At 47.6% G+C, this 11,528-nt stretch overlaps 1 long non-coding RNA gene across 1 annotated transcript in view; it reads right to left on the bottom strand.

Moving 5' to 3' along the window:
- Positions 1-10,394: 10,394 nt before the first annotated feature.
- The window catches only part of LOC149982770 (uncharacterized), a 287,559-nt gene continuing 286,425 nt past the window's right edge, over positions 10,395-11,528 (bottom strand). Inside the window, exon 2 of the long non-coding RNA XR_016496514.1 lies at positions 10,395-10,792. This is a non-coding gene — a long non-coding RNA (uncharacterized LOC149982770). The remainder of the gene's footprint in view (positions 10,793-11,528) is intronic.

Below are 11,528 nucleotides of genomic sequence, written 5' to 3'. Positions count from 1 at the left end.
CTACCAAGAGAGTTCTCATCTATATTATTTGTAGCAGTCTATTATTACCATAAACCGATGCTGGCACTAAGACCGCACTCAACAAGCTGTAAAACGCCATAAGCAAACAAGTAAAATGCTTATCCAGAAGCGTGGCTCTCCTATTGGCTGGGGACTTTAATGCAGGGAAACTTAAATCCGTTTAACTTCATTTCTACCAGCATGTTAAATGTGCAACCAGAGGAAAACAATTCTAGACCACCTTTACTCCACACACAGAGATGCATACAAAGCTCTCCCTCGCCCTCCATTTCGCAAATCTGACCATAATTATATCCTCCTGATTTTGGCTTACAAGCAAAAACTAAAGCAGGAAGTACCAGTGACTTGCTCAATACGGAAGTGGTCACTGTGACTGTACGTACACTTCCCAACCAGAAGCCATGGATAACAGGAAACATCCCAAGAAAGCGAAGGTAACCTGTCTAAATGATTACCGACCAGTAGCATTCACATCAGTAGCCATGAAGTGCTATGAAAGCCTGGTCATGGCTCTCAACACAATCTTGCTGGAAACCTGAGACCCACTCCAATTGCCGTTCTGCCCTAAAAGATCCACAGATGACGCAATCTCAATCAGACTCCACACTGCCCTTTCCCACCTGGACAAAACAAACACCTATGTGAGAATGCTGTTCATTAACAACAGCTCAGCATTCAACAACATAGTGCCAACAAAGCTCATCACTAAGCTAAGGACCCTGGGACTAAACACCTCCCTCTGCAACTGGATTCTGCAACTGGATCCCACCCCCACATGGCAAGGGTAGGCAACAACACATCCGCCACGTTGATCCTCAACACGAGGCCCTTTCAGGGGTGCGTGATCAGTCCCCTCATGTACTCCCTGTTCACCCACAACTGCGTGGCCAAGCATGACTCCAACACCACCATTAAGTTTGCTGATGACACAACAGCGTTAAGCCTGATCACCGACAACGATGATACAAACTATAGGGAGGAGGTCAGAGACCTGGCAGTGTGGTGCCAGGACAACAACCTCTCTCTCATTGTGAGCAAGACAAAGGAGCAAATCATGGCCTACAGGAAAAGGAGGGCCAAAATAGGCCTCCATTAACATCGACGGGGCTGTTTTGGAGCGGGTCGAGAGTTTCAAGTTCCTTGGTGTCCTCATCACCAACGATCTATCATGGTCCAAACACACCAAGACAGTCGTGAAGAGGGCACGACAACACCTTTTCCCCCTCAGGATACTGAAAAGATTTGGCATGGGTCCCCAGATCCTCAAAAAGTTCTACAGCTGCACCATCGAGAGCATCCTGACCTGTTGCATCACGACCTGGTACGGCAACTGCTCGGCTTCTGACCATAAGGCTCTACATAGGGTAGAGCGTATGGCCCAGTACATCCCTGGGGCCAAGCTTCCTGCCATCCAGGACCTATGTACTAGGCGATGTCAGAGGAAGGCCCAAAAAATTGTGAAAGGCTTCAGTCACCAAAGTCAGACACTGTTCTCTCTGCTACCGCACTGCAAGCGGTACCGGAGTGTCAAGTATAGGACCAGAAGGCTCCTTATTAACAGTTTGTACCCCCAAGTCATAATACTCCTGAACAATTCATCAAATGGCCACCTGGACTATTTACATCCACCATCTCCGTCCACAACCAAAACCTACTTGAAGGTACTCACTGCTGTCCCTAGTGGCAAGTTTCTCCGTCATCTCCCAACGTCCTCAGACATGGATGAACATCTAATATTGACTTGTATCACGCACGGGTGACCTGGTTGATTGAGCGGCATCTGAGGCCTGTGAATTTCCCAGACCTTTCCAGGGGCTTATATACAGGTCGGGGATGGCTAGACAGGGATAACATCTAGAGGCTTCGGTCCTTTCCTGTCACACATGCCACAGCATGGCATGCATACACGTATGCACATACAAGTGTGTATGCACAAGCACATGCATATGCTTGCATGTATGCTTGCATGTGTGTGTTAAATGAAGATGCAGATGTGTACGCACACACACACACACACACACACACACACACACACACACACACACACACACACACACACACACACACACACACACACACACACACACACATGCACACACTCATGCACACACACACACGCACACTTAATCCCCAAACCCCCCACTGCTCGACGTCAGGAGTGTGTGACAGGACAAGCCCCGGGCCCTCTCCTTCTCAGACAACCAGGAAAGCCTTCAGCTCTCAGCCTGGAGTTTGGAAATAATCACTCTGATAGGGGAGGAGGACAGAGGACAGATGAGGACAGATGAGGACAGAGGAGAGGGGAGGAGAGAGGAGGAGAGAGGAGGACATAGAACAGATGAGGACAGAGGAGAGAGGAGGGGAGAAGTGGAGAGGAGGATCCAGGAGAGATGAGGAGAGAGGAGGACAGAGGAGAGGAGGATAGAGGAGAGACGAGGACAGAGAATAGAGGAGAACAGAGGAGAAGAGGAGAGGAGGGGAGAAGAGGAGAGGAGAGGAGGAGAGGGGAGAGGAGAACCACAATGACTCAGTCAGTAAATAGGCCTGGGGGCTAAGAGGTGCATGTCCCCGCCCCAGTGCTTACAGGACTCCTCCCAGCCCAGGAGGGCTGCTTTGTAAGATTGGTAAGGCTGATGTCACACCACTTGAATGCCACTTGAATGAGAGTACAGAGAAAAGGAATCTCTGTGGCCTGTAAAACCCTCACCTCTCAGTAACACAGAGCAGAACTGATACGGCCTATCCACAACTCACCCACATTAGTCAGCAACCATGTAAGGCCACATGTAGGAAAGTCATAAAGCTACTATGAAAACCCCCTCATGACTCCCCAAAACCCAAGCCAGTTAAATGAATGAGCGAGCAGAGTGACGTTTGACGAATGAACAGCTCTTTATTGAGATGATGAAAAGTGGCTGGCAGGGAGAGAGAGGCAGTAAGAAAGGGGACAAAGGCCATCTCAATCAGCGGACCACTATGTTTTTCATTGCCCTCCTTTGTGTGGCTGTCATTTTGGCCGGGAGCGGGGTGACGGTGGCGTGGAGGGAGAGGCGGGCGCTCAGGGAAGCAAAAGGTAATCCCTTAAGTGGGAGACTTTAACTCTCCCACACAGTAAACAGGAGGGCATTGTTAATGGCTAATGTTACAGAACCACAAGAGCATCCAGTGCACTGTGTGGGTGTGTTAGACAAGCAATGTGTGTGTGTGTGGCTGTGTGTGTGTGGCTGTGTGAGTGTGTGGCCATGTGACAGAGTACACTGCCCTGCAGTCAAGTGGCACAGGAAGGGGAACAGATGCTTCTCTTCCAGGAGAATCAAGCCACTGCATTGGACATTTCACTGATCACCTCCCAATTCAATTAAGGACCGCCAACCATCAATTTTGGAAATGTGTGTGTATTTGTGTGTGTGTGCGTGTGTGTGTGTGTGTGTGGGGGGGGGGGAGGGGGGGGGGGTGTTAGTATCTGGGTAAGGGGCACAGGGGTGACCCCTCCAGTGAAGCAGGGCAGGACAATACAATAAGAGTCTTGTTAATGAGGTCACGCCATACCTCCCACCTGTTACCCAGAAAACAACACCGCACCAGCCGAGTGCTTCCCTGGGATGGTTCATTTGAGAACCTCCTTTCTTCATTAAACCAACGGTCCATTTATCTATCTCCCTGTCTGGAGATTCACATGGCTTACAAAGATTCCTGTCTGCACACTGTAAACTGCACTCTGCCAGTATAATGTTTAGTCTGGACTGGTCTAACCCTTGCTGGAGAAGTGAGGACAGGAGAGGACAAAAAATGACAGGACAAGAGAGGACAGGACAGGAGAAAAGAAGAGAGGAGAGAACAGGACAGGAGAGGAGAAGATAGGAGAGGACGGGAGAAAAGAAGAGAGGAGAGGAGAGAACAGGAGAGGAGAAGATAGGCGAGGACAGGAGAGGAGAAGAAATGAGAGGACAGGAGAGGAGAAGATAGGAGAGGACAGGAGAGGAGACGATAGGGGAGGACAGGAGAGGAGAAGATAGGAGAGGAGAAGATAGGAGAGGACAGGAGAAGATAGGAGAGGACTGGAGAGAAGAGGACATAACAAGAAAGGAGAAAAGGAGAGGAGAGGACAGGAGAAGAGAGAAGAGGACAGGAGAGGACAGGAGAGAAGTGGAGAGTGGAGGACAGGGGATGACAGGAGAGAACAGGAAAGGAGAGGACAGGAAAGGAGAGTAGAGGACCCGAGAGTAGAGGACAGGAGAGTAGAGGACAGGAGAGAAGAGTACATGAAAGGAGAAGAGAGAAAAGAGGAGAGGACAGTCAAGGACAAGAGAGAGAGGACAGGACAGGACAGGAGAGGAGAAGAGAGGACAGGACAGGGGAGGACAAGAGAGAAGTAGACAGGACATGAAATGAGAGGAGGACAGGACAAGAGAGGACATGAGAGGGGGGACAGGAGAGAGAGGACAGGAGAGGAGAAGAGAGAACAGAAGAGAAGAGCAAAGGACAGGAGAGGACAGGAGAGGAGAGAAGAAGAGAGGACAGGAAAGGAGAGGAGAGAAGAAGAGAGGAGAGGACAGGAGAGGAGAGAAGAAGAGAGGAGAGGAAAGGAGAGGAGAGAAGAAGAGAGGAGAGAAGAAGAGAGGAGAGGACAGGAGAGGAGAGAAGAAGAGAGGAGGGGAAAGGAGAGGGGAAGAGACTAGAGGACAGGACAGGACTGGATAGGAAAGAAGTAGAGATGAGAGAACAGGAGAGGGGAAGAGACTAGAGGATAGGACAGGACTGGACAGGAAAGAAGTAGAGATGAGTGAACAGGAGAGGGGAAGAGACTAGAGGATAGGACAGGACTGGATAGGAAAGAAATAGAGAGGAGAGGACAGGAGAGGGGAAGAGAGGAGAGGGGAAGAGAGGAGAGGAAATGAGAGGGGAAGAGACTAGAGGATAGGACAGGATTGGATAGGAAAGAAGTAGAGAGGAGAGGACATGAGAGGAGAGAAGAAGAGAGGAGAGGACAGGAGAGGACAGGAGAGGAGAGGACAGGAGAGGAGAGGACAGGAGAGAAGAGAAGAAGAGAGGAGAGGACAGGAGAGGAGAGGACAGGAGAGGAGAGGAGAGAAGAAGAGAGGAGAGGAGAGGAGAGGAGAGGAGAGGAGAGGAGAGGAGAGGAGAGGAGAGGAGAGGAGAGGAGAGGACAGGAAAGGACAGGAGAGGAGAGGACAGGAGAGGACAGTAGAGGAGAGGACAGGAGAGGAGAGAAGAAGAGAGGAGAGGAGAGGACAGAACAGGAGAGGAGAGGAGAGGAGAGGAGAGGAGAGGAGAGGAGAGGAGAGGAGAGGACAGGAGAGGACAGGAGAGGAGAAGAGAGGAGAGGAGAGGAGAGGAGAGGACAGGAGAGGACAAGAGAGGAGAGGAGAGGACAAGAGAGGACAAGAGAGGAGAGGAGAGGAGAGGAGAGGAGAGGAGAGGAGAGGAGAGGAGAAGAGAAGAGAGGAGAGGAGAGGACAGGAGAGGAGAGGTTAGGAGAGGAGAGGAGAGGACAAGAGAGGAGAGGACAAGAGATGAGAGGAGAGGACAGGAGAGGAGATGAGAGGACAAGAGAGGAGAGGAGAGGAGAGGAGAGGAGAGGAGAGGAGAGGAGAGAAGAGAAGAGAAGAGGACAGGAGAGGACAGGAGAGGAGAAGAGAGGAGAGGAGAGGAGAGGAGAGGAGAGGAGAGGACAGGAGAGGAGAAGAGAGGAGAGGACAGGAGAGGAGAGGACAGGAGAGGAGAGAAGAAGAGAGGAGAGGAGAGGACAGAACAGGAGAGGAGAGGAGAGGAGAGGAGAGGAGAGGAGAGGAGAGGAGAGGAGAGGAGAGGAGAGGACAGGAGAGGACAGGAGAGGAGAAGAGAGGAGAGGAGAGGAGAGGAGAGGAGAGGACAGGAGAGGAGAAGAGAGGAGAGGAGAGGACAAGAGAGGAGAGGACAAGAGAGGAGAGGAGAGGACAGGAGAGGAGATGAGAGGACAAGAGAGGAGAGGAGAGGAGAGGAGAGGAGAGGAGAGGAGAGAAGAGGACAGGAGAGGACAGGAGAGGAGAAGAGAGGAGAGGAGAGGAGAGGACAGGAGAGGAGAAGAGAGGAGAGGACAGGAGAGGAGAGGACAGGAGAGGAGAGAAGAAGAGAGGAGAGGAGAGGACAGAACAGGAGAGGAGAGGAGAGGAGAGGAGAGGAGAGGAGAGGAGAGGAGAGGAGAGGAGAGGAGAGGAGAGGACAGGAGAGGAGAGGAGAGGAGAGGAGAGGAGAGGACAGGAGAGGAGAAGAGAGGAGAGGAGAGGACAAGAGAGGACAAGAGAGGAGAGGAGAGGAGAGGAGAGGAGAGGAGAGGAGAGGAGAGGAGAGGAGAGGAGAAGAGAAGAGAAGAGAAGAGAAGAGAAGAGAGGAGAGGAGAGGACAGGGTTAGGAGAGGTTAGGAGAGGAGAGGAGATGACAAGAGAGGAGAGGAGAGGACAAGAGAGGAGAGGAGAGGACAGGAGAGGAGATGAGAGGACAAGAGAGGAGAGGAGAGGACAGGAGAGGAGAGGACAGGACAGGAGAGGACAGGAGAGGAGAGGCTGCTCCACTGCTGCTGCTCGCTCCTGCCCTGTCCTGTCTTGTCCTGTCTTGTCTTATCCTGTCTTGTCTTGTCCTGTCTTGTCCCGTCTTTTCTTGTCCTGTCCTGTCCTGTCTTGTCCTGTCCTGTCTTGTCCTGTATTGTCTTGTCATGCCCTGTCTTTGTATGTCTTGTCCTGTCTTGTATTATCCTGTCCTGTCTTGTCCTGTCTTGTCTTGTCCTGTCTTGTCTTGTCCCGCCTTGTCTTTTCTTGTCCTGTCTTGTCTTGTCCTGTCCTATCCTGTCTTGTATTGTCCTGTCCTGTCTTGTTATGTCTTGTTTTGTCTTGTCTTGTCATATCTTGCCATATGTCCTGTCCTGTCCTATACTGACTTGTCCTATCATGTATTGTCCTGTCTTGTTCTGTCTTGTCTTGTCCTATCTTGCCACATGTCCTGTCCTGCCTGGTCCTGTCTTGTTTTGTCTTGTCCTGTCCTATCTTGCCACATGTCCTGTCCTGTCCTGTCTTGTTCTGTATTGTCTTGTCCTATCTTGCCAATGTCCTGTCCTGTACTGACTTGTCTTATCATGTATTGTCCTGTCTTGTTCTGTCTTGTCTTGTCCTATCTTGCCACATGTCCTGTCCTGCCTGGTCCTGTCTTGTTGTGTCTTGTCCTGTCCTCTATTGTCCCATCCTGTCTTGTTCTGTCTTGTCTTGTCCTATCTTGCCACATGTCCTGTCCTGTCCTGTCTTGTTCTGTATTGTCTTGTACTATCTTGCCAATGTCCTGTCCTGTCCTGTACTGACTTGTCCTATCCTGTAGAATTAAACTATTAAAATAATCCTGTTGCCTTCGGCTGTCTGTTGCCTGGTTGCTGTCTGTTTTACAGACAGAGAAGAGATCGTATTGACAGAGAGAGAGGAGATATTATTGACAGAGAGAGAAGAGATAGTATTGACAGACAGATAGTATTGACAGACAGAGAAGAGATAATATTGACAGAGAGAGAAGAGATAGTATTGACAGACAGATAGTATTGACACACAGAGAAGAGATAGTATTGGCAGAGAGAGAGGAGATCGTATTGGCAGAGAGAGAAGAGATAGTATTGACAGACAGAGAAGAGATAGTATTGACAGAGAGAGAAGATATATTATTGACAGAGAGAGAAGAGATAGTATTGACAGACAGATAGTATAGACAGACAGAGAAGAGATAGTATTGACAGACAGATAGTATAGACAGACAGAGAAGAGATAGTATTGACAGACAGATAGTATAGACAGACAGAGAAGAGATAGTATAGACAGACAGAGAGAGATAGTATTGACAGACAGATAGTATAGACAGACAGAGAAGAGATAGTATAGACAGACAGAGAGAGATAGTATTGACAGACAGATAGTATAGACAGACAGAGAAGAGATAGTATTGGCAAGGTTGTTTTCATTTTCGAACTGCTGTATAGAAATAGCATACGCATCTTGAGCCATGTGAATAAAGGTATTCAAGTAATACAGGAGGACATATTAGTGCAAAATCAAGAAGTGCATATCAAGAAGTACATAAAAATAATAAAAATATTAACAAATAGCTATCTCACATCTTGTACTTTATATGCCTTGTTATAAAAATGACATAATTGGTACATGGTCAGGAATATGTTGGTTTTGTGTGATTCTCTGTAGACTATATTCACATAATCTAAAAATAAATATTTATGACGTTGTTTGTTATACAAACGTTTGCTTTTACTCTGCAAAGAATCTGTTTCACAAATGGCTGCTTACTTCAGAGGTGTTCAGTTACACTGGTAGAAAATTGGAAGGGGGGTTGAGAGTAAAAAGATAGAAAGAAAGTGAGACGAATCAGCCAAGAGAGAGTGGGAATGCAAAACAAACTCCCAACGCCATTCCTTCTTTCAAAGTGTGAAAATCTCTATAAACCCATCACCTCCAATGACAGGCATGACAAGAGGAGAAACAGAGGAGATGGAGAGAAACAGAGAGAGACAGAGAGAGACAGAAAGAGAGAAACAAAGAGAAACATAAACAGAGAAACATAAACAGAGAGAAACAGACAGAGATAGATAGAAATAGAGAGAGAGAGAGAGAGACAGAGAAACAGTGAGAGACAGATAGAAACAGAGAGATACAGAGAGAAACAGAGAGAGACAGAGAGAGAAAGATAGAGACAGAGAGAGACAGAGATAATCAGAGAGAAACAGAGAGAGACAGAGAGAGACAGAAAGAGAGAAACAAAGAGAAACATAAACAGAGAGAAACAGACAGAGACAGAGAGAGACAGAGAAACAGTGAGAGACAGATAGAAATGAGAGAGACAGAGAGAGACAGAGAAACAGTGAGAGACAGATAGAAATGAGAGAGACAGAGAGAGAAAAGGGCAACCAGTGAAGAACAAACACCATTGTAAATACAACCCATATTTATGCTTATTTATTTTATCTTGTGTCCTTTAACCATTTGTACATTGTTAAAACACTGTATATATATAATATGACATTTGTGATGTCTTTATTGTTTTGAAACTTCTGTATGTGTAATGTTTACTGTTCATTTTTATTGTTTATTTCACTTTATATATTCACTTTATATATTATCTACCTCACTTGCTTTGGCAATGTTAACACATGTTTCCCATGCCAATAAAGCCCTTGAATTGAATTGAATTGAATTGAGAGACAGAGAGAGACAGAGAGAGAAAGATAGAGACAGATAGAAACAGAGAGAGAGAGAGAGAGACAGATAGAGACAGAGAGAGACAGTGAGAGACAGTGAGAGACAGAGAAACAGTGAGAGACAGATAGAGACAGATAGAGACAGATAGAGACAGAGAGAGACAGAGAGAGACAGTGAGAGACAGTGAGAGACAGAGAAACAGTGAGAGACAGACAGAGACAGATAGAGACAGATAGAGACAGATAGAAACAGAGAGAGAGAGAGAGAGACAGATAGAGACAGAGAGACAGTGAGAGACAGTGAGAGACAGAGAAACAGTGAGAGACAGATAGAGACAGATAGAGACAGATAGAGACAGAGAGAGACAGAGAGAGACAGTGAGAGACAGTGAGAGACAGAGAAACAGTGAGAGACAGACAGAGACAGATAGAGACAGATAGAGACAGAGAGAGACAGAGAGAGACAGTGAGAGACAGTGAGAGACAGAGAAACAGTGAGAGACAGAGAGAGACAGAGAAACAGTGAGAGACAGATGGAAACAGTGAGAGACAGATAGAAACAGAGAGAGACAGTGAGAGACAGTGAGAGACAGAGAGAAACAGAGAGAGACAGAGAGAGACAGAGAGAGACAGTGAGCGACAGTGAGAGACAGAGAGACAGAGAGAAACAGAGAGAGACAGAGAGAGACAGAGAGAGACAGTGAGAGACAGAGAGAGACAGATAAACAGTGAGAGACAGATATAAACAGAGAGAGACAGAGAGAGACAGTGAGAGACAGAGAGACAGAGAGAAACAGAGAGAGACAGAGAGAGACAGAGAGAGACAGTGAGAGACAGAGAGAGACAGAGAAACAGTGAGAGACAGATATAAACAGAGAGAGACAGAGAGACACAGAGAGAGACAGAGAGACAGAGAGAGACAGAGAGAGAAAGATAGAGACAGAGAGAGACAGAGAGAATCAGAGAGAAACAGAGAGAGAAAGATAGAGACAGGGAGAGACAGATATAAACAGAGAGAGACAGAGAGACACAGAGAGAGACAGAGAGACAGAGAGAGACAGAGAGAGAAAGATAGAGACAGAGAGAGACAGAGAGAATCAGAGAGAAACAGAGTGAGACAGAGAGACAGATATCAAATAAAATCAAATCAAATGTATTTATATAGTCCTTTGTACATCAGCTGATATCTCAAAGTGCTGTACAGAAACCCAGCCTAAAACCCCAAACAGCAAGCAATGCAGGTGTAGAAGCACGGTGGCTAGGAAAAACTCCCTAGAAAGGCCAAAACCTAGGAAGAAACCTAGAGAGGAACCAGGCTATGTGGGGTGGCCAGTCCTCTTCCGGCTGTGCCGGGTGGAGATTATAACAGAACATGGCCAAGATGTTCAAATGTTCATAAATGACCAGCATGGTCGAATAATAATAAGGCAGAACAGTTGAAACTGGAGCAGCAGCACAGTCAGGTGGACTGGGGACAGCAAGGAGTCATCATGTCAGGTAGTCCTAGGGCATGGTCCTAGGGCTCAGGTCCTCCGAGAGAGAGAAAGAAAGAGAGAAGGAGAGAATTAGAGAACGCACACTTAGATTCACACAGGACACCGAATAGGACAGGAGAAGTACTCCAGATATAACAAACTGACCCTAGCCCCCCGACACATAAACTACTGCAGCATAAATACTGGAGGCTGAGACAGGAGGGGTCAGGAGACACTGTGGCCCCATCCGAGGACACCCCCGGACAGGGCCAAACAGGAAGGATATAACCCCACCCACTTTGCCAAAGCACAGCCCCCACACCACTAGATATAGACAGATAGAGACAGATAGAGTCAGAGAGAGACAGAGAGAGACAGAGAGAGACAGTGAGAGACAGTGAGAGACAGAGAAACAGTGAGAGACAGAGAGAGACAGTGAGAGACAGAGAGTGAGAGACAGAGAGAGACAGTGAGAGAGAGAGTGAGAGACAGAGAAACAGTGAGAGACAGATAGAAACAGAGAGAGACAGAGAGAGACAGAGAAACAGTGAGAGACAGAGAGAGACAGAGAGAGACAGAGAGAGACAGAGAAACAGTGAGAGACAGATAGAAACAGAGAGAGACAGAGAGACACAGAGAGAGACAGAGAGAGATAGAGAAAGAGAGAGACAGAGAGAAAGAGAGAGACAGAGAGAAACAGAGAAACAGTGAGAGACAGATAGAAACAGAGAGAGACAGAGAGAAACAGAAAGAGACAGAGAGAGACAGAGAGAAACAAAGACAGAGAGAGA

The sequence above is a fragment of the Oncorhynchus mykiss genome, chromosome 6 (assembly GCF_057628025.1).
Source record: "Oncorhynchus mykiss isolate SJ-2025 chromosome 6, ASM5762802v1, whole genome shotgun sequence".
Taxonomy (NCBI): domain Eukaryota; kingdom Metazoa; phylum Chordata; class Actinopteri; order Salmoniformes; family Salmonidae; genus Oncorhynchus; species Oncorhynchus mykiss.
Note: the sequence above shows the minus strand (reverse complement) of the source record. Positions and strands in the feature narration are given on the sequence as shown.